At 42.6% G+C, this 23,728-nt stretch overlaps 1 pseudogene; it reads right to left on the bottom strand.

The window, feature by feature from the left end:
* Positions 1–293: 293 nt before the first annotated feature.
* Positions 294–394, bottom strand: LOC123462496 (annotated as a pseudogene).
* Positions 395–23,728: the final 23,334 nt, after the last annotated feature.

Below are 23,728 nucleotides of genomic sequence, written 5' to 3'. Positions count from 1 at the left end.
ACTACATCTTGAATTCCTGGTCAGCCTGAGCTAGAGACCCTACCTCAAAAAACAAAACAAAACAAAACACAAAAAAATTTGGAACGGGGCTGGAGAGGTAGCTTAGCAGTTAAGGTGCTTACCTGCAAAGCCAAAGGACCCATATTCCATTCCCCAGGACCTACGTAAGCCTGATGTACAAGGTGGCACATGGTCTAGATTGTTTTGCAGTGGCTAGGGACCCTGGCACACCTATTCTTCTCTCCCCCCGCCCCACTTTCTCTCTCTCAAATAAATAAAAATAAAAGATTTTTTAAAATATGGAATGTTTCACGAATTTGCATGTCATCCTCGCACAGGGGCCGTGCTAATCTTCTCCGTATCGTCCAATTTTATATATGGGCTGCTGGAGCCCATCACAACTAAGTAATGCTACTTGAATAATTATGGAATGGCCAACTTTTAAGCTCCAAACCTCAATTTTTCCTCCTTTTTTTTAAAGACAGGAATTCTCTAGTTAGCCCAGGCTGGCCTGGGACTCAAGAGCCTCCTGCATCCTGAGTGCTAGGATTCAGGTATGCACCACCATACCCAACTCCACACCACAATTTTTCTATGAAGCGTTTGTGTAGTTTGTGCTTATTTTAAAAAATGACCCATAGCACCATCTAGAGGTAAAAACAAAGATATTTCTTCAATTTTTTTGCTTAAAAAAATTAAGGCTGAGTGATATAGCTCAATTGGAAGAGTGCTTGCCCAAGCACACGTGACCTGGATATGTTGGTGTATGCCTTTCATCCCAGCATTTGAGAGATGGAGGCAGGAAGATCATGAGTTTAAAGTTATTCTTTGCAACCGAGCAAATTTAAGACTAGCCTGGGATACATGACACCTGTCTTAAAAAAATCATAATTCTAAAAAAAATTAAAAATTATATTCAATTTAAAAAAATAATAAAATAAGAAATAAAAATAAATTTAAAAATCACAATTCTTTAGTCTTAAAACGAAAATAGCAGCCAGGTGTGGTGGCACATCCCTTTAATTACTGCACTCGGAGGTAGAGATAAGAGGATCCCTAAGGGTTTGAGGCCACCCTAAGATTACATCGTAGATTCCAGGTCAGCCTGAGCTAGAGCGAAACCCTACCTCAAAAAAAAAAAAAAAAAAAAAGTAACTAAAATATCAAGTTAGTAAATGTTATATTCACAAAAAAAAACCTTCCTGGATGAATATATCAAAATATATCATAAGATGTAATATCTCTGACATACAAAAAAAAACTTATTTTTTTTATTTTTTACTAGGTCCTTATGCATGCTAGGCAAATGCTTTATCGCTGGGTGCTGCATTCCTAGCTGATACAGGATACTTTTGAATAAAATATTTTATTTATTTATTTAAGAGAGAAGCAAAGAGAAAGACAGAGATAGAATGAGCATGCCAGGTCCTCTAGCCACTGCAAACAAACTCCAGACCTACATACCACCTTGTGCATCTGACTGTAAGTGGGTACTGGGCAATCAAACCCAGGTCATTGGGTTCTGCAGGCAAGCACCTTAAGTGCTGAGCCATCTCTCTAACCCTTGTTTGTTTTTTGAGGTAAGGCCTTACTATGTGTCTAGGTATGTTGGCGTAGAAATCACTATGTAGACCCGGCCAACCTTGAAGTTGTGGCAATCCTCCTGTTTCTGTCTCCTTAGTATGGAAATTATAGACATATACCACAGCCAAAGATAAGACTTTTGTTTGTTTCTTTCTTTCTTTTCGAGGTAGGGTCTCACGGTAGTCAGGCTGACCTAGAACTCGCTCTGTTGATTTTGTTTGTTTGTTTGTTTTTGGTTTTGATTTTTCGAGGTAGGGTTTCACTCTAGCTCAGGCTGACCTGGAATTCACTATGTAGTCTCAGGGTGGCCTCGAACTCTTGCCGATCTTCCTACCTCTGCCTTCTTTATTTTTTTAAAGCTTTTAAAATTTTTTATTTTTATTTACTTGAAAGTGACAGACACACAGAGAGAGAGAGGCAGATAGAGACAGAGAATGCACACGCCAGAGCTTCCAGCCACTGCAAATGAACTCAAGATGCGTGTACCCCCTTGTGCAGCTGGCTAACGTGGGTCCTGGGGAGTCAAGCTTCGAACCAGGGTCCTCAGGCTTCATAGGCAAGTGCTTAACCGCTAAGCCATCTCTCCAGCCCTACCTCTGCCTTCTGAGTGCTAGGATTAAAGGTGTGCGCCACCACATCTGGCTAGAACTCACTCTGTAGACCCAGGCTGGCCTCCTACCTCTGCCTCTCAAGGGAATTAAAGGTAAGGGAATTAAAGGTATATGCCATCATACCAAGCTCTAGATAAGACTTTTAAAAAAATTATTTTTATTTTTATTTATGCATTTGAGACAGAGACAGAGAGGCAGATAGAGAGAGTATGCGTGTGGTGTACCAGGGCCTCCAGCCACTACAACCGAATTCCAGATACCTGTGCCACCTTGTGTATCTGGCTTATGTGGGTACTGGGGAATCGAATCTGTCCTTAGGCTTCACAGGCAAGCACCTTAACCACTGAGCCATCTCTCCAGCCCTAAATAAGAGTTTTTAAATTAATTTGTCATAGTAGCTACAGGAAGTTTTAGATCTTATGTGAATCTACTTATTTTTATGCCATGACTTTATCTATCTGGCGTGTATGTGTGCACTTGTGCCAAGGTCTCGGGTTGGTCCTCGCCTTCCACCTCGTGTGCAGCAGGGTCTCTAGTTGTTCTCCACTTAGTCCTGGTCCATGAGCTACCGGAAATGCTCCTTTGTTTCTCTTCTGATGTTAGGCACGCTGGGATTACAGTAGGTGGCCACCGCTTCCACCTTTTACGTGGGGTCTAGGGATCTGAACTAAGGTACTCAGAGCTGCAGAGCAAGTGCTGTATCTGCTGAGTCTCCCAAGCCCCTGGGTCAACCATTTTCTTTGGCATTCTTTTTTTTTTTTAATTTTTTAAAATTTATTTATTTGAGAGCGACAGACACAGAGAGAACGACAGATAGAGGGAGAGAGAGAGAATGGGCGCGCCAGGGCTTCCAGCCTCTGCAAACGAACTCCAGACGCGTGCGCCCCCTTGTGCATCTGGCTAACGTGGGACCTGGGGAACTGAGCCTCGAACCGGGGTCCTTAGGCTTCACAGGCAAGCGCTTAACCGCTAAGCCATCTCTCCAGCCCTTCTTTGGCATTCTTATAGAAAGCCATACCACTATCTTAAGTCAATACTAAGGGCCATAAATATCATGCTTACTATGTTATACTGTATGACTGTACTCTCTATCCTCAGACAGAAGTGATGAAGGTCCAGTCACTATTAATCCTCCATGCCTAGATTCACAATGTTGCTCCAGGCTTTAGCTTCAGGGAAAGAAACCCTGAATTAACCCCAGCACTCAGGAGGCAGAAGTAGGAGGATCACTTTGAGTTCAAGGCCAGCCTGGGACTACAGAATGAATTTCAGGTCAGCCTGGGCTAGAGTGAGACCCTACCTCAAAAAAAAAAAAAAAAAAACAGGCTGGAAAGATGGCTTAGCAGTTAAGGTGCTTGCCTGCAAAACCAAAGGACCCAGGTTTGATTCCCCAATACCCATGAAACCAGATGCACAAGGAGGTGCATGCGTCTGGAGTTCATTTGCAATGGCTGTATGTCCTAACGTGCCTATTCTCTCTCTCTCTCCCCCTCTATCTCTTTCTCTCACTCTCAAATAAATAAATAAAAATTTATTTTAAGAAATTTTAAAGAAAAGAAAACAATAAGCAAGCAAACAAAAAAGAATGCCCACATTGGGAATGTGGAGTATAGATACAGAACATTGGCTGAGAAGGTGGCTCAGTGGATAAAGTGTTTGCCCTGCAAATGTGAGGAACAGAGTTGGATCCCCAGCACCCACATAAATGCTAGGCGGACATGGTGGCCCACCTGTAATTCCAGTGCTTGCGAGGCAGACAGGGGTCCCAGAGGCAAACTGGCTAGCTACACTAGATGAATTGGTGAACTCCAGACTCAGGTGAGAGACCCTGCCTCAATAAGTGGGAAGGACTCCAACCCCTGGCCTCAGAGGCACTTGTGCGCATATGCATGCCTACCACGCATATACACGCAAAAGGAAATTGTGTGGTATTCTGAATCGACTTGGACTTGAAGACAATGAATCTGTGTATAGATATGATGTTTATGGATGTCTAGTTGCTATTAACATCGGTCTTTTAAAAATATTTTATTGATTGATTACTTTGAAAGACAGAGAGAATGGCCATGCCAGGGCCTCTAGCCACTGCAAACAAACTGCAGACACGTGTACCACCTTGTGCATCTGGCTTATGTGGGTACTGGGGAATCAAACCTGAGTCCTTTGGCTTTGCCAGCAAGCAGTTTAGCTGCTAAGCCGTGTCTCCAACCCTTAACATGTGTCTTATAACAGCTCTGTTTCTACAGCTCTGTTAACAATGTTTCCCTATCTACAACCTCTTTTGGAACTGTTATTTTAAGTTATACTTGTCTTTCAACGTCATCATTGTTTACCTTCCAACTGAATTGTGAACTCTCCAGCTTCAAGTGCATTGTCTAATGGTCTGGGATCCATTCTCCGCCAAGGGTGTCACATTTTGAGCATTCACGTGGACTGTCCAGTGGCAGAACCTTGGTGGTGACTATGACGATACAATCCTCTGGAAAAGGTGAATGTAGGGCTGGAGAGATGGCTTAGCGGTTGAGCGCTTGCCTGTGAAGCCTAAGGACCCCGGTTCGAGGCTCGGTTCCCCAGGTCCCACGTTAGCCAGATGCACAAGGGGGCGCACGCGTCTGGAGTTCGTTTGCAGAGGCTGGAAGCCCTGGCGCGCCCATTCTCTCTCTCTCCCTCTATCTGTCTTTCTCTCTCTGTCGCTCTCAAATAAATAAATTAAAAATTAAAAAAAGAAAAGAAAAGGTGAATGTACAAGATACAATGGAGTTTGAGCGTATACATATTCAGTAACTGACAAAGTTCACAGAGTGTTGCTTCAGATCTGAGCTAGCCCTTGAGCAATGAAACTTAGATTTAAAAAAAGAATTCCTTTTAAAAATGTCTTCAAATTTTTACGGTCTCCAATTTCTATTTCATATTTTGGGAAAAGATTCTCTTTGGGGAATTACATAATCATAACTTGTTTTGAAGAGGGAAGAGAAAAAAGAACTAAAATGTTTCCCTATGTTTTTACTCTAAAAAAAAAAAAAATCAAAACAGCCAGAAACAAACCTAAAAGAATAGAAGCCAGGCATGGTGGTGCACACCTTGAATTCTTGTACCGGGGAGGAGGGTCACCATGATTTTGAGGCCAGCCTAGACCCTGCCTCAAAATAAAATAAGACACCAGGCTGAGGATGTAGCTCCTTGGGAGAATGCTTGCTTGGCATGTGTGAGGCCCTGGGTTCAAGCCCCAGCACTGCAGAATAGAACTCACCGTTATCTATACTTACTTTTGTTTTTTTTTTTTTGGTTTTTCAAGGTAGGGTTTCACTCTAGTCCAGGCTGACCTGGAATTCACTATGTAGTCTCAGGCTGGCCTCGAATTCATGGTGATCCTCCTACCTCTGCCTTCTGAGTCCTAGGATTAAAGGCGTGCACCACCATGTCTAGCTATTCTTCTGTTGTTGGTGGTGGTTTTTCTTTTTTCTTTTTTCTTTTTTCTTTTTTTTTTTTTTGTTGTTGTTTTTTTTGAGGTAGGGTCTCACTCTAGCCCAGGCTGACCTGGAATTCACTATGTAGTCTCAGGGTGGCCTCGAACTCACGGCAATCCTCCTACCTCTGCCTCCCAAGTGCTGGGATTAAAGGCGTGTGCCACCACGCCCGGCTAAGTGGTGGTGGTGGTTTTTCAAGGTAGGATCTCACTCTAGCCCAGGCTGACCTCAAACTCACAGCAATCCTCCTACTTCTGCTTCCCATATGTTGGGATTAAAGACATGTGTCACCACAGCAGCACCTATATTTATTATTAACTATTGGAACTACATATAGCTATCATTAATGTTTTTCTTTAACTGTATTTCTAAACCACTGAAAATAAGTTGTAGTTCATCATGACATGTTGCCCCTAAATACTTCAAGTATCATTTTAGAACAAGGATAGTGCTGGGGACATAGCTTAGCAGTTAAAGGTGTTTGTTTGCAAAGCCAACTAGCCTGGGCTCAAGTTCCTAGTACACATGTAAAGCCAAGTACACAAAGTGGTTCATGGACCAGAAGGCCCATGCTCTCGGTCTCTCTCTTTTCCTTTCTCTGCTTGCAAATAAAAAATAAAAATATTAAATAAAGAACATGGGTAGTCTCCTTCAAACCCTCAATGTCACTATCATACCTAAGAAAATTAAATCATCTAATTATCCCAAAGGTGTCCATTATAGTTGGTGATTTTGTTTTTCAAGATAGGGTCTTGCTCTAAACCAGGCTGACCTAGAATTTACTATGTAGTCTCAGGTTGGCCTTGAACTCACAGTGATGCTCTTACCTCTCAGCCTAGTAGTTTTTTGTTTGTTTGTTTGGTTGGTTGGTTTTTTTAATTTTTTTTTTGTTGTTGTTGTTGTTTGTTTTTGGTTTTGTTTTTTGAAGTAGGGTCTCTGGCCCAGGCTGACCTGGAAGTCACTATGGAGTCTCAGGGTGGCCTCAAACTCACGGCGATCCTCCTACCTCTGCCTCCTGAGTGCTGGGATTAAAGGCGTGCACCACCACACCCGGCTTCTGGTTGGTTTTTTAATCAGGATGTGCCATGTGTGGTGGTGCACTCTTATAATCCTAGTGTTCAGGAGGCAGAGGTAGGAGGATCACTGAGAGTTCGAGGCCAGCCTGGGACTACATAGTGAGTTCTAGGTTACCCTGCTCTAGAGTAAGACCCTAGCTTGAAAAATAAAACAGGATCTAAAGCCAGGTGCTGTAGTGCATGCCTTTAATCTCAGCACTAGTGAGGCAGAGGTAAGAGGATCATCCTGAGTTCGAGGCTACCCTTGAACAGGTCAGTCTGTTTTTTTTAAATGTTTTTATTTTTTTTATTTATTTGAGACAGACAATAGGCAGAGAGAGAGAGAGAGAGAGAGGGAGAGAGAATGGGCACCCTGGAACCTCCAGCCAGTGTAAATCAAATCTAGACATGTACACCCCCTTGTGCATATGGCTTATGTGGGTCCTGGGGAATTGAACCTGAGTCCTTGTCTTTGCAGGCAAGTACCTTAACTACTAAGTCACTTCTCCAGCCTGGGTTTTTTTTTTTTAAACCAAGTAAATAAAATCAGTATCTATTCAATACTTACACATTGTATGTGGTTATGTTATCTTTGAAGCACTCATTTGTTGGCACTTACAAAGTCCTAAATTACACAAGCTAGTCTACTGATTTTCACAAGGAAATTGGAGATAGTTTTGTTGTAATGTAAAGTGGTGACAATATATCTCTGAATACATCATCTTTGGATAGTTTACCATTAAGCTCACGGGATCTTGCACATACTGAGGAGTCATATGCAGCTGTGGACAAATGAAGCTTGTCGGGGGTATTTCTCCCATCTGGTGGGAAAACTCCCACAAGGGCATGATGGCACATTACCTAAGTATAATGATGTGCCAAGACAACCTCTCTACACTTTCACTTCTCCAGGCATTTGAGTGACATTTCAGAAGTGTGGCTTTAGCTCCCAAAGCAATGTGGTACAGGACCACAACCACAGTTCATGTCAATCTTGCATCCACTCACCATGCCTGGTTGTAAGGTTGTAAATGGTGTAACATCAAGAAGGAAATTTCCTATTTGTCCTATTTGGCCATAGAATGTATCAAATTTAGACACTAATAAAGGGCACCACATAAGGTGCACATTTGTAATCCCAGCACTTGGGAGCTAGAGGTGGACGGCAAGGAGTTCAAGGCCAGCCTCAGCTACAAGAGACCTTGTTTCTAGAAATGAAAACAGAAAAAAAAAGAAAGAAAAAGAAAAGAAGAAAAAAAGGGCATCTAGACAGTTTCTTTTCTGTATACATTTGATAAATATTATCTGGTAAAAACATCAGTTGTTCATGTCACTTATTAGGCTAAAATATTTTCAGGTCTTTTTTTTTTTAGAATCTAAGGAACTGTTTTAGGAGAGCAAGATGACGATGACTGATGAGGCAAAGATTTTTCTCATGAATGTAATCTCCATGACATGGAGTCCAGAATCTCAACCCGTAGTTTCTCTGATAAAGATGAGCTGCAGCAATCGTACACTGAAGCTTACAAGCTGCCGTCCAGGGTTAACAGAAGCCGGGAACTGGTCAGCCAGCGTCAGGCATCCACTGGGATTTAGGTGAACTAGGAAGTCATTCAGCATATTCAGATTTTTTTGGCCATGGTGGTGGCGGTGGGGGAGGGGTGAGGTAGGGTTTCACTCTAGCCCAGGCTGACCTGGAATTCACTATGTAGTCTCAAGGTGGCCTTGAACTCATGCTGATCCTTCTACCTCAGCCTCCCAAGTTCTGGGATTCAAGGCGGGCGCCACCACGCCAGTGTATTCAGATTTTATTTATTTATGAGAGAGAGAATTGGCATGCCAGGACCTCCAGACACTGCAATCGAACTCCAGATGTGTGCACTACCTTGTGCACATGTGCAACCTTGCGTGCATGTATCACCTTGTACGTCTGGCTTATGTGGGCCCTGGAGAATCGAACACGGGTCCTTAGGCTTCGTAGGCAAGCGCCTTAACTGCTAAGCCATCTCTCCAGCCACATATTCAGATTCTTATCATGTATTATAGAATCTTTTTTGTTATCTACGAGGAAAATTAAATTAGACCTGAATCCAAAGAAACACCTGCCAGTGCCTTCTGAGACAGCTAAAGAAATGGGAAATTATGGGGACATGAGTAGGCAAAGGAGCCCCTTGCTCAGGAATCTGGTTGAATCCTCCAGCTGGCAGCAGAGCAAAAATTCAAGCACAATTAACAACTGCAGAAGGTTTTCCTCCCTTCTCTGCTATAAGCCTACATTTTTCTTTATATATGTGTGTGCATGTGTATGTATATTTATGAAAGAGAGAGAGAAAGAGAATGGATATACTAGGACCTTTTGCTGCTGCAAACAAATTCCAGACATGGATGCCACTTTGTGTATCTTGCTTTACGTGGATACTGGGGAATTGAACCCTCTGCTAGCAAGCCTGTCTTTAACTACTGAGCCATCTCTCCAGCCCAACCAAAAAAGTTCTAAAATCTCCCCAGAAGCCCCACTTACAGTCCAGGACATGTTCCAAACCTCTTGTGGAACCTTAGTGGACTAGGCCTTTACCGCATCAGATTCGAAGTCCACCCAAGGCATCCCCAGCCCGCAGTCTCACTAAATAGGAGAAAGCAAAGGGAAAAAGCCGGGTTTTTTTGTTTGTTTTTCGAGGTAGGGTCTCACTCTGGTCCAGCCTGATCTGGAATTAACTCTGTAGTCTTAGGGTGGCCTTGAACTCATGGCGATCCTCCTACCTCTGCCTCCTGAGTGCTGGGATTAAAGGCGTGTGCCACCACGCCCGGCTCTGAAAAGTAGGTTTTTTAGCTACCTTGTGAGATTAACTTAAGAGTCACCAAAACAGTACATATGGCTAATGCTCAGACAGTTGCTCAGACAGAGGGGACTGTACCCACACTTGGATATGTCTTAACTTCCTGCAGTGACTCCTTAGAGAAGCCCACACCCATTCTCCGGGTATGCTTTTGATCTCTGCTTGATGGTCTAATTATCTATAATAAAATTTCCTTTGTGACCCCAAGACTGGGGAATAGTAATGAATTCCAGGTTAGTCTGGGCTAGAGCAAGACCCGACTTTGAAAAACCAAAAACAAACAAATAAAAATTTCCTTTGTGCCCACCCAGCGACGCCAGCCCTCAATTTTGCCAGGCATGACAGCTCATGCCTTTAATCCCAGCATTTAGAAGACGGAGGTAGGTGGATCACTGAGAGTTTGAGACCAGCCTGGGACTACATAATGAATTCCAGATCAGCCTGGGCTCAAGTGAGACCCTACCTCGAAAAAAATAATTTCCAACTCTGCTCCATATCAACTAGTCCTGAAACTCTTTTCAGTGTCGAAGCCACAAATGAATCCTGGGCTTGTCTGAATCAAGGTCTCTAAAAGAAGAGGGAGACTCCTCAGACTGCTGATGGTGGCATTGTGGAGCTGTCTCTCTGACTCCCGACACCTGCCCCTAAACCAGTACAAATATATCCAAAAGATCAATTTTCAGTTCCTTCTTTGAGTCAGTTGTACAAAACAACCAGTATTTTAAAAAATCAAGTGAACAATAACAAACAACCAGGCTTGATGACACATGCCCATGATCTCATGAGCAACATAGTGAATTCAAGGGCAAGCCCAGTAAAAAAAGAAAGAAAATGGGCTAGAACAAGACCCTACCTCCAAAAAAAAAAAAAAGAAAGAAATCGAAAAATGAGCAGGGCGTAGTGGTTCATGCCTTTAATCCCAGCACTCGGGAAGCAGAGGCAGGAGGATCACTGAGAGTTCAAGGCCACCCTGAGACTACAAAGTGAATTCCAGGTCAGCCTGAACTAGAGCGAGACCCTGCATCAAAAAACCAAAAAAATAAAAAATAAAATAAAATAAAAACTAGGATTGAGAATACTAAAATATTTACTTTTCTTCTTACATTTTATCTATCTATCTATCTATCTATCTATTTATTTATTCATTTATTTATTTATTTATTTATTGGAAAGAGAGAGAATGGGTGCACCAAGACCTCTAGCCACTGCAAACAAATTCCGGATGCATCTGCCACCATGTGCTTCCGTGGTACTGGGGAATCAAACCTGGATCCTTAGGCTTCATAGGCAAGCGTTTAAATGCTAAGCCATCTCTCCAGCCCTTTTTTGTTTTTTTGAGGTAGGGCCTCACTCTAGCCCAGGCTGACCTGGAATTAACTATGTCGTCTCAGGGTGGCCTCGAACTCACAGTGATCCTCCTATCTCTGCCTCCCGAGTGCTGGGATTAAAGGCGTGAGCCACCACGCCTGGCTATTTTTTCTTCCTTCTTCCTTTCTTCCTCTAACCACATTGAGAAAGTGAGGCAGATTCTCTGGGTGGGGTATATTCAAGAAGGATGCAGGTTAGGAGGTTGGGTTCGGTTTGCTAAGACTTCAGTAGACGCTTCCTTTACTCTTGCATACTTGCTTGTCAGAAATTTGGCTTCAAAGCCTGCTGTGGTGGCGCATGCCTTTAATCTTAGCACTCGGGAGGCAGAGGTAGGGGAACTGGTGTGTGTTCAAAACCACCCTGGGGACTACAGAGTGAGTTCCAGGTCAGCCTGCACTAAATTGAGATGCTACCTCAAAACTTAAACAAAAACAAAAACAAAGAAGTAGAAATTTGGCTTCAATGTCAGGAGTTCAAGGTCATCCTTGACTACTTAGCAAATTCAAGATAGCCTAGCCTACATAAGATCCTGTCTCAGAAAAAGAGAGAAAGGGAAAGAGAGAGAAAGGGAGAAGGAGGGGCAGAAATTTTTTTAAAAAAAGAAGATGGGCTAGAGAGATGGCTTAGCAGTTCAAGCAAATTGCCTGCAAAGCCTAATGACCCAGGGTCAACTCTCCAGAACTCATGTAAGCCGGATGCACAAGGTGACGCATGCACACAAGGTGGTACACGCATTTGGAGTTCGATTGCAGTAGCTAGAGATCCTGGTGTACCAATTCTCTTTCTCTTTCTCTCTCTCTCCCTCTCTCTCTCTCTCCCCCCTCCCTCCATCTCTCTCTCTTCCCCTCCCTCCCTCAAAAAAGAATGTACAGATTTTCAGAATAAAGAAGAAAAAGCAGACAAAAAAAAAAAAACCAGAAATCTGGCCTCAATTGCCAGTTATTTTATTCCACTGGTCAGTGATATACTCAATAAAACATTAAGTTGGGCTGGAGAAATGGCTTAGTGGTTAAGACATTTGCCTGCAAAGTCAAAGGATCTCTATTCAATTCTCCAGGACCCAAGTAAGCCTGATACTCAAGGGAGCGCATGTGTCTGAAATTCATTTGCAATGGCTGGAAGCACTGGAGTACCCATTTTATCTCTCTCTGTCTTTCTCTTTTTCTCTCTCTCAAATAAATAAATAAACATTAACTTGATCTGGGAGTGTAACTCCATGGTAGAACACTTGCCTAGTTCTCTACCTAGTTGCCTGGGTTCAATCCATTGCAACAAAAATGCTAATAAAAAAAAAAAAAGCGAATCAAATACCTTTTTGGTGAGTTTTGAACCAAATACCTTTCAGGTGAGTTTTATCCCTCAGATCTGTCTCTCTTAGAGAATGATGAGATCAGTCCATATAGTGAGTTTGAGGTCAGCCTGGGCTATATCTGTCCCTGTTTCAAAGAAACAAGAACAAACAAAAAGCATCCCAAGCTCTTGCCTTCAGTACAGCACAGAAGATGCTGATGTCCACATGTTGCCTGCTATTGTGAGAACAAACCGCAACTGAAGTTTTCCTGGTGACAATATCTGTATCTTTGACTTGAGCTGAATGAAGGCTAAGGTTCATGAGTCCCCATTCTGTGGCCACATGGTGTCTGACTAACATGAGGAGGTCTCTAAAGCCCCAGAGGCAGCCCATGTTTGTGAGGCAGAGGTGGCTTTCATATTCCCGTGCAGTTCACCCTTTGCACACCACCTGCGTCAAGAGGCTGTCCTGGGCTAGGATGTCCAGGCTCCACACAGGTATGCAGGGTACCTTTGGGGTATCCCAGGGCAGTAGCCAAGGTCCATACTGGTCAGATCATCATGTCCAGCTACACCAAGCAGAACAAGAAACATGTGATTAAGGTTCTAATAAGGGCCCAGTTCAAGTTTACTGGCCACCAGAAAGATCTATATCAAAGAAATGGGCTTTACCAAGTTTAATGTGAATAAATTTGAACACACAAAGGATAAGAAGTGGCTTATTCCTGATGGCTTTAGAGTCAAATACATCCCCCCAAAATGCTTTCCTAGGAAAGTGATGGATGGGTCCTGCACTAATAATAGCTTCTGCTGTGAATCCCTTCCTCAATCACACTTACCAATAAATCCGACATCCTGTAAAAAAGAGAGAGAGAATTATTTTCAAGCCTTAATAATTAAGACCATTTTTTTGGTGTAATGATAGATAAGGGGAGCAAAACATATAGACTAAAAACATGTTTACATTTACATAGATATTTAATCATTTTAGAAGTGATATTATAAAAACTAATGTGGAAAGGATGGATTAATAAATGAGATGTGAAGGGTATTCCCATATTGAAGTAAACTTAAAGAACAAATTATTTCCAAGGTAATTAAGGACCTAACTATGAAAACAAAAACCTCAAAATTCTAGGACACATACTCTAGTGGAATTTGATGAAACTTATTTTAGATGAATTATGATAGCAAAAAAACAAATATTGTATGTTTTTCCACTCATATGAAATATCTAGAGTCAAATCTGTCAAATTCATAGAAACAGGAGTTGAACAGTATTTGTCAAAGGCCTGAGGGTAGGAAAATGAAGAATTCTTTAATGAGTCGTGTTTAGCATCAGGGAAGATGAGAAAGATGAAGCCGGGCGTGGTGGCGCACGCCTTTAATCCCAGCACTCGGGAGGCAGAGGTAGGAGGATTGCCATGAGTTTGAGGCCACCCTGAGACTACAGAGTTAATTCCAGGTCAGCCTGGGCTAGAGTGAGACCCTACCTCAAAAAAAAAAAAAAAAAAAAAGAAAAGAAAGATGAGAAGAAGATGTGATGGTGCACAAAAAACTAAATGATTTGTCACTGAATTGTACACTTAAAAATGGTTAAAACAGTAAACTTTAACATACATATATATATTTACTTATTTGCAATCAGAAAGAAAGGGAGCAAGTCAGAGAGAATGGGTCTGCCAGGCCCTTTGCTGCTGCAAATGAACTCCAGACACATCTGCCACTCTGTGAATCTGACTTTATGTAGGTACACAGGAGCTGAACCCAGGACAGAAGGCTTTGTCAGCAAACACTTTTAACTACTGAGCCATTTCCTCAACCCCATACTACGACTTTTTGTTGGTGGTGTTTTTTGGGGGCAGGGTCTCAGGGTTTTCAAGCAAGCACCTTACCACTGACCCATCTCTCTAATCCCAGTAAAAAAAAAAAAATTTTCAAAAAAGAACTGGGGCTGGAGAGATGGCTTAGTGGTTAATGTACTGCCTTTGAAGCCAAAAGACCCAGGTTTAATTCCCTAGTACCCATGTAAGTCAGATGCAAAAGGTGGCACATGAATCTGGAGCCTCTTTGTAGTAGCTAGAGGCCCTGGCAAGCCCATTCTCTCCCTCTCTCTTTCTGCCTCTCTCTCTCAAGTAAATTTAAAAAAGGGGGGGAAGCTAGAGAGATGGCTTAGTGGTTAAGATGCTTGCTTGCAAAGGTTAAGGACCCAGGTTCAATTCTCCAAGTCCCATGTAAGCCAGATGCACATGATGGTGCATACATTTGGGTTCATTTGCAGTAGCTAGAGACCCTGGTGCACTCATTCTTTCTTTCTCTCTCTCTCTCTCTCTCTCTCTCTCTGAGTCCCTCTCTCTGTCTCAAATAAATAAATAAAAATAAATCGAAAAAAAAATTTTTTTAAGTTAGCTGGGTGTGGTAGTCCAGGCCTTTAATCCCAGAACTTGGGAAGCAGAGGTAGGAGGATCACCGTGAGTTCCCGAGCACCCTGAGACTACATACTGAATTCCAGGTAAGCCTGGATTACAGAGAGATACTACCTTGGGGGGGGGGGGAATATATATATATGGAGAGAGAGAGAGAGAGAGAGAGAGAGAGAACTGACAAATATATTAGTCATGGATAGGTAAATGTGGATTATATACAATAATAAAGTCCTACAGAATATGATTGAAAAATACAGACTGCAAGCTCCCAGCAACAGTAATAGGAATCAGAAGTACAGGGCTGGGGGCATGGCTCAGTGGGCAAAACCTGAGGACCTGAGTTGGGATTATCAGAACCTGTGTGAAATAAATACCAGGCATGGTGGCATGTCTCTGTAATCCAAGCCAAGCGGCAAAGACAGGAAAGTCTCTGGGGCCTACTGGTCAATTAATCTAGCCAAATCAGTGAGTCCCAGGTTCAGTGGAGATGCTGTCTCAAAAAATAAGGTGGAGAGTAATTGAGGAAGACAGTCCCATGCACACATGTGTTTACACGCATCTGACATACATATGTACACAGATCATAGACCACACACATTTATCACACACACACAGAAACATAAAAACAAGCAGAAAAAATGAGAAATTAGGAGTAAGGTTAATGACGTTCAAATGTTCTGATATTCTTACAGTATATCAAGGATACTCATTGCTTAGCTTGGGACTTCGCTAAGTTACTGTGCATGTTGAATAAGGCACAGTATACTATAGCCTCCAAACAAAGGGAAAATATAGAAAGATTGTCCCTAAAATCAATCCAAAAGAATTCAGTCAAGGAGAAAAGAACTTGGACAAGTAGAAATCACAAAATAAAATGATAATGATAGACCTGCGGGGCGTGGTGGTGCACACCTTTAATCCCAGCACTCAGGAGGCAGGGGTAGGAGGACTGCTGGGAGTTCGAGGCCAGCCTGAGACTCCATAGTGAACGCCAGGTCAGCCCGGGCTAGAGTGAGACCCTACCTCGAAAAACCGAAAAAGAAAAAAAAAAACTTGGTCACTGCAGCACGCGTGGGGTCTGTAGTGCAAGCAAGCCTGCCGGCCAGGCAGTGACGAGCCGGGAGAGGCCCTGCCTCGGATGAGGTGGAAGGCGGGCGCTGTCACCCGGCAGTTGTCCTCAGATGTCCACGTGGGCGTCATAAACGTGCCTGCCCTCACTCACATACATGAACACATGTGGTAGAAAAAATTTCACAAAGAAACCACGCCCAGATCATACTCTACAACACAGTTTCTATTGTCCAAGCTGTACCCGGGAGACAGCGTGACCCTGAGCCTCCTTCCTATCTATGCAACTGCACCCCGCTTGTATGTCATCTGCTTAGTGCAACCATAGGCACAAACACCCCAGAACAAACAGCTTTCTGTTCTGCATTTGTATTTTCTTTAAAAAATATTTTTTTCTTCAACACAGTCTTGTGTTTTGGAAATGGCCATGGGCAGTATGAAGCAGGTTTGCTGGATGCCTCCATGGAGAGCCCATGGGGCCATGAGGATGATCCTTGGGTTGCAATGGAGATGCTGGGACCACAGATGGCTGCCAAGGAGAGCTTCTGGCCCCAGATGAAATTTTCATGGACTGGAAGTAATCTAGCTGGAGGGGCAGAATTGGAACTCCACAGACTTGTTGCTGGTTCCGATTATCGGACTTAGAGACTTGTCACTGGCTAGAGTTGTTGGACTTGGAGCTACAGAGGTTAATGTTTCTCCTGTTTAAATCATGCATGTCTTGAGTATTTCTTTGCTATGCCCAATGCCATCTTTTACAGTGTGAATTTTATTCTGTGCCATTATGAGTTTGGGGGGATTTTTTTTTTGGTATTATGGTAGAGTTAAAGATCTTGGACTATGAGGATGTTTGAACATCATTGGAATTGATAAGAACTATGGGGATTGCTTTGGGCTCTGCTGTTTGTTTGCAGAACACCCAAGAGCAAGCAAACATGCTCTCTTCCCAGCAGTACCTTAGGGTTTTGCCATTGTAAATGGGTCTAATGTGATATGACAAGACCAGAGAAATTGGATGTAAATTTACATTTTTAATATGCTTGTTGTTTCACATGATACATTTAGGGTATGCAGCTCCTTTTGTAGTTTTTATTTTTACTATTTAAGTTTGGAAATGATGCCAAATTTTTGTATTTCTTTAATCAATGTGTTCTCTTTGGTGATATATATTGCATTATATATTGATGTGTGTATCAATATATACTGATATGTATTACACTTACACATACAGACACATGAAGGGGGTGAAACCGTAGCCTTTGCATTCTCTATAGCCTCTGCAGAGAGAGCCTGAGTAAGCAGCAAAATCTTGGTGTTGTAATGTACAGAAATGGAGAAGAGTATTAAACCATATTTAAGAATAAAAAAAAAAAAGAAGAACTATGGGGACTTTTAAAGTTGGATGACTGTATTGCATTTTACAACATGTATGGTTATCAGTTTATGGGGGTCAGGGGTAGAATGTGATGGTTTGATTCAAGTGTACCCCATAAACTTAAGTGTTCTGAATGCTAGGTTCCCAGCTGATGGAGATTTGGGAATTAATGCCTCCTGGAGGGAGTGTATTTTTGGTGGCAGGTTTATAGGTATTAGAGCCAGTTTCCCTTTGCCAGTGTTTGGCACACTCTCCTGTTCCTGTTGTTGGCCAGGGGTTGATGTCCACCCTATTCTCATGCCATCATTTTCCCTGATCATAGAGCTTCCCCCTTGAGCCTATAAACTAAAATAAACCTTTCTTCCCCCCCCCCATTTTTTTCTTTATTTACTTATTAGAGAGAGATAACGGGCAGGCCATGGTCACCAGCCACTGCAAATGAACTCTAAATGCATGCGCCACCTTGTGCACCTGGCTGACATAGGTACTGGGGAATCAAACTTGGGTCCTTAGGCTTCACAGGCAAGGGCCTTAACTGCTAAGTCATCTCTCCAGCCCCAATTTGTACTTATCACATTTATTACTAAGGAATTTTCTGTTTGTGCCCCCAAATCTTGTAACTTTAAAAACTTGTAACCTATTTTTTTTTAATATTTTATTTATTTATTTGAGAGTGACAGAGACAGAGAGAAAGACAGATAGAGGGAGAGAGAGAGAATGGGCACGCCAGGGCTTCCAGCCTCTGCAGACAAACTCCAGACGCATGCGCCCCCTTGTGCATCTGGCTAACGTGGGACCTGGGGAACCGAGCCTCGAACTGGGGTCCTTAGGCTTCACAGGTGAGCACTTAACCGCTAAGCCATCTCTCCAGCCCATTGTAACCTATTAATAATATAACAAATTTAAGATGATGTCAAACTGCCTGATATACTGTCTATAAAACCCCTGAGTTGGGTTGGAGAGATGGCTTAGCAGTTAAGGCTACTGCCTGACAAGACTAAAGACCCATGTTCAACTCTCCAGATCCTACTTAAGCCAAATGCACAACGTTACACAAGTGTGCAAGGTTGCACATGTGCACAAGGTGGCACACACATCTGGAGTTCAATTACAGTGGCTAGAGGCCCCGGCACACCAATTATCTCTCTCTCATTCTTGCTTTTGAGCTCTCATACTAAAAAACAAAACAAAACCCCCCAAGCTATCAGAGCTTAGTATCCAGGCTTTGGAAGTTATTACTCTGAGTCCATGTCAACATAAACATATTTTCTGATTCTCCACTCTATCTATGGTACCATTTCTGTGTGACTCAGTTTCCTGTAACACACCCAGGAGCATGTGTGCATATATGCACCCCAAGAAAGAAATGAAAAAAAGGAATTCTGGACTGGAGAGATGGCTTAGCAGTTAAGGCATATACCTGCAAAACCTAAGAACACAGATTCGATTCTCCAGGTCCCATGTCAGCCAGATGCACAAAGTGGCACATGCATCTGGCGTTTTTTGTTTTTTGGTTTTTTTTTTTTGCAGTGGCTGGAGGCCCTGGTGCTCCCATTCTCTCTCTCTCTCGTTCTCTCTCTCTCCCTTTCTCTCTCACTGTCTCTCTCTCCCTCTCTCTGTCTCAAATAAATAAATTTAAAAAAAAAGAATTCTGGAGATGTAAATGAAGCTCAATATTCAGGCATAGGCTTTCCATGTGCAAGGTCCTGGGTTCAATCTCCAATATGAACACACACAGAGAGAGAGATGGATTCTTTTTTTAGTGTAAGATGTTAGTGAAATATATAACAAGAAAGGACAGTCACGATAAATTGCATTCACAAACATAGGATGTAAAAGTCCTAAGGAAACAAAAAAAGAAAGAAAAAAAAGCAAACCAAATAAAGCAGTATTATCCAATTTTGCTGATTTCAGAAACAAAGTTATTTTAAAAACAAGGCTGGGGACTAGAGGGACAGCTTAGAAGTTAAGGCATTTGCCTGTGAAACCTAAGTACCTAGGTTTGATTTCTCATTTACATAAGTCAGATGCACAAGGTGGTGCATGCATCTGGCATTCATTTGCAGTGGCTAGAGACCCTGGCACACCCATTCTCTCACTTTTTCTCAAATAAATATATTACATTAAACAAAAAATAAGGTAGGATGTGGTGGTGCATGCCTTTAATCCCAGCATTCAGTAGGCAGAGGTAGGAGGATTTCTGTGAGTTTGAGGCCACCTTGAGACTACACAGTGAATTCCAGGTCAGCCTGGGCTAGTGTAAGACCCTATCATGAGAAAAAAATAATTAATTAAAAAAAAAACAAACGGGCTGGAGGGATGGCTTAGTAGTCAAGGCATTTGCCTGCAAAGACAAAGGACCCAGGTTTGATTCCCCAGGACCTCACATTAGCCAGATGCACAAGGGGGCACATGCATCTGGAATTAGTTTGTAGTGGCTGGAAGCCCTGGCATGCCCATTCTTTCTTTCTCCCTCTCTCTCTCCCTCCCTTCCTCTCTCTCCCCCTCTTTCTCTAGCAAATAAATAATAAATAAAATAATATAAATAATAAATAAAATAATAATAAAATATTTTTAAATTAAAAAAATAAACTAAAACAAAGCTAGGCATGATGGCACATGCTTTTAATTCCAGAACTTGGGAGGTCAAGGTAGGAGGATCATTGTGAGTTTGAGGCCAGCCTGAGACTACATAGTGAATTCCAGGTCAGCCTGGGCTAGAGCATAACCTTACCTCAAAAAAAACAAAAACAATGTAACAGAGTCCATTAGTAGATTAAAATGAGAAATTATACAAGTTTCTCAAAAGACACAGAAAACTGCACTTAAAATTTTAAATGTACTTTTAAAATTCTAAGCTAACTTGCAATTTAAGGAAACACCTGTTTAACATTTCATTGGAAACTCTTAACCAGTGAAAAGAGGCAAGAAAATATGTATGTAAGAGGGCTGGAGAGATGGCTCTACAGTTAAGAGCACTTTCTGGGCAAGCATGAGGGTCTGGGAGGCCTGAGAAACCACTGGAGTTCCATCCTCAGGACCCACACACTTCTGTACAGGAGCAGAGAGTTAAGAATCAGCAGAACTCCCCAAAACACAGCAAGTTCCAGGGTGTGTAAGAGAGACTCCAGCTCAAATAAGAACAGGCAGAGGTGTGAAGTGTGGGCCACCCAACTTCTGTTGGGGCCACAGCACGTGAGGACACTCCTCAGCAGGCAAGTGCATGGGCTGATTACAGTGCTGTCATCCAGACACAAAGTGGCCTTGATAGTCATGATCTCACAGTGGTGGGTGCTATCTACACAAGACCTGCATAGCAGAAGGAAAAAATATGATGACATCAAAATAGCCAGGTGTGGTGGCACATGCCTTTAATCCCAGCACTTGAGAGCCAGAGGTAGGAGGATCACCAAGAGTTCGAGGCTTCAGCCTCCAGTACAATTAGAGAGCAGTTGGTTTCCCCCACAGCAGACATGCCACTATTGCACTGGTTCAGTCATTTGGCCTGTCTGGCCAAATTTGAGGCTCCCAGTGTCCACTGTTTTCACTGCTGATGACTTCTGTCTCCCATAGGGCTGCATGCAGTGCAGCTTTTTCCAGCTTTCCATCAGCTGGTCTACCGGGAGGAGGTTTTCAGCTCCAGCTTGATTTCTCAGTGACCTTGCCACCCACGTATGTGGAGTCTTCAGCAATAGGGTCTTACCATCTATTACTGGTGGGAAACCAAGAGCCTTGGCAACAGACTTAGCCTATAATGTTTTGGAGGTAACAGGGATCTCCCTGGCCAACAACTCACTGGAAGGTATCCCATCCCTGGCATTGAAAATTTTCTAGTAATAATCTATGGCTTATATTGTCTATATTTATGGAAGTTGTCAATAAAATGTTCTGTGGGGTTTTTTTTTTTTTTTTTTTTTTTTGGTTTTTCGAGGTAGGGTCTCACTCTAGCCCATGCTAACCTGTAAATCACTATGTGTCTCAAGATGGCCTCGAACTCACAGCGATCCTCCTACCTCTGCCCCCCAGTGCTGGGATTAAAGGTGTGTGCCACCACACCCGGCTCTTGTTTTTTTGGGTTTTTTTGTTGTTTGTTTGTTTTTTCAAAGTAGTGTCTTGCTGTAGCCCAGGCTGACCTGGAATTTGAATTCACTATGCAGTCTCAGGATGGCCTCGAACTCATGGCAATCCTCCTACCTCTGTCTCCCGAGTACTGGGATTAGAGGCATGTGCCACCATGCCCAGCTTAATAAAAAGTTTTTAAAAATTGGAAATAGAAGCTGGTCAGTCTGAGGTAGAGTAAGGCCTTACCTCAAAAAAACACAAAAAAGGGCTGGAGAGATGGCTTAGCGGTTAAGCACTTGCCTGTGAAGCCTAAGGACCCCGGTTCGAGGCTCGGTTCCCCAGGTCCCACGTTAGCCAGATGCACAAGGGGGCGCACGCGTCTGGAATTTGTTTGCAGAGGCTGGAAGCCCTGGCGCGCCCATTCTCTCTCTCTCCCTCTATCTGTCTTTCTCTCTGTGTCTGTCACTCTCAAATAAATAAATTAATTAATTAAAAAAAAACACAAAAAAAAAGAAAGAGGAAAGAAAGAAAGATTGGAAATAGGGCTGGAAAGATTGCTTAGCTAATTTGCCTGCAAGGCCAAAGGACCCAGGTTCAATTCCCCAATACCTACATAAAGCCAGCTGCACAGGCTGGTTCATGCATCTGGAGTTTGTTTGCAGTGGATAGAGACCCTGGTGTGCCTATTCTATATCTGCCTCTTTCTCTCTCAAAAAAATAAAATATTTCAATAAAATAAAAATTGGAAATAAATAAAATCATCATTACTTGGAAAATAATATGTAGGTAATCCAAAATAACAAGTACTCTTAATTTTTTCCCTTTAAACTAACTAGTAGGTAGACAATAAAATTACATCTTTTAATATTTAATAAACTAGATATGATATAATGCATATATATATTCGGGTTCTACCCCTCATCACTTTAACTTTCCTTTAGTACTAATGCCACCAAGTGAGAGATGACGCTTTGTTCAGAACAATGTCAGGATATTAAAGATAGGGAAAAGGAAGTAGATACCAAAGTGTGCTTGGGGTGGGGGAGAAGGAACATCAAGGTTAGGCTGTGATCTCCTCCCTCGCTTTTTAAATCTTTTAAAATTTAAATGAGACACCTTACACCAAAGGATAAATTTTAGGTCAAAAGCTCCATTGAAGTATTCTCTAAATGCCAGTAAAACTTCTGGACATGACCACACTAAAGAACAGTCTTTCAGCGTGGGGTGGAGGACGGCAATAGCAGTACTGGGGAGGCAGAATGAGGAGGACAGCCAATGTGAGGGTGAGGCCAGCCTGGGCTATGTACTGACACCCTCTAAAATAAACATCTCTCCTTCCTAATTACATATTATGACATCTTCTACCAATATTGATTGATGCCTATAATCCCAGCACTTTGGAGATAGGGGGTTGGGGATAAGTTTACAGATCTTATCTATATAAGACTCTGTCTTAAAAACAATTACTGATATTTCCATTTCACATCACCTTTCCAGCCGCTAGGAAATTCCTTTCACCTACAGTGGTGTAGACAGTTCCACAGTTCTGGGACAAACATCCAAGCAAACACAGTGTTTTTTTTTTGTTTGTTTGTTTGTTTTTTATTTTTTGAGGTAGGGTTTCACTCAAGCCTAGGCTGGCCTGGAATTCACTCTGTAGTCTCAGGGTGGCTTCAAACTCATGGTGATCCTCCTACCTCTGCTCCCATGTGCTGGGATTAGAGGCATGTGCCACTGAACCTGGCTAAAGTATTTCATTTATTTATTTATTTCAGAGAGAGATGCTGAGGGAGAGGATGGGCATGCCAGGGGCTCCAGCCACTGCAAATGATCTGTAGACACACGCCCCACCTTGTCCATCTGGCTTTATGTGGGCACTGGGTCATTTGGCTTTGCCAGCAAGCACCTCAAATGCTGAGCCATCTCTCCAGCTCCTCACCCCTCCCCCCAACACAGTTTTATGGGAGGAAGGGTTATAGATCCAGGGGAAGTTTCATCAGTGGCAGAAAAAGCTGGTTCCCATTCATAATTCCAAGCAGAGAGAAACTACAGCCAACCAGCAAACACCAGAAAGCAGCAAGCACAAAACCAGCGGCAAGCAGGAGCTCACCTCTCTGCACACCTTCGGGCTGGATCGGAGGTCCACTGCCGGTGACGCTCCCCCGTAGCCGGTGCCTGCTTGACAGGGGCTGAAGCTACAAACTCAATTTTAATGAAACACCCGAGTCTATGGGGGACATACATTTAAACTACCACAAAGTAGAAAATACAAAATTAATAATCATAAAAACAGCTGTTCTCAAATGCATCCTAGAGATTTGCATCAGGTAGGAATTCATAAGAAATGGAAAATCTTAAATTCCATCTTGCACCTACTGAATCACAAACTCTGAGGTTGAGTTCCAGCAGACTAGGTTTAAACCAAGCCCTTCAGATAATGCTAAAGTTCACGCTAATTTAAGAACTTCTCAATTAGGAAACTGTGTTTAGCAGTGGACTGTAACATCATAAAACCAGGATCTTTCTGAGGAATAGTTGCAGGAAGATTAAAAAAAAAAAAAAAATGAGCAACTTCAACTAAATAG

Source organism: Jaculus jaculus, chromosome 7 (assembly GCF_020740685.1).
Source record: "Jaculus jaculus isolate mJacJac1 chromosome 7, mJacJac1.mat.Y.cur, whole genome shotgun sequence".
Classification (NCBI taxonomy): Eukaryota; Metazoa; Chordata; class Mammalia; order Rodentia; family Dipodidae; genus Jaculus; species Jaculus jaculus.
This window is presented reverse-complemented; position numbering and strand designations above follow the sequence as displayed.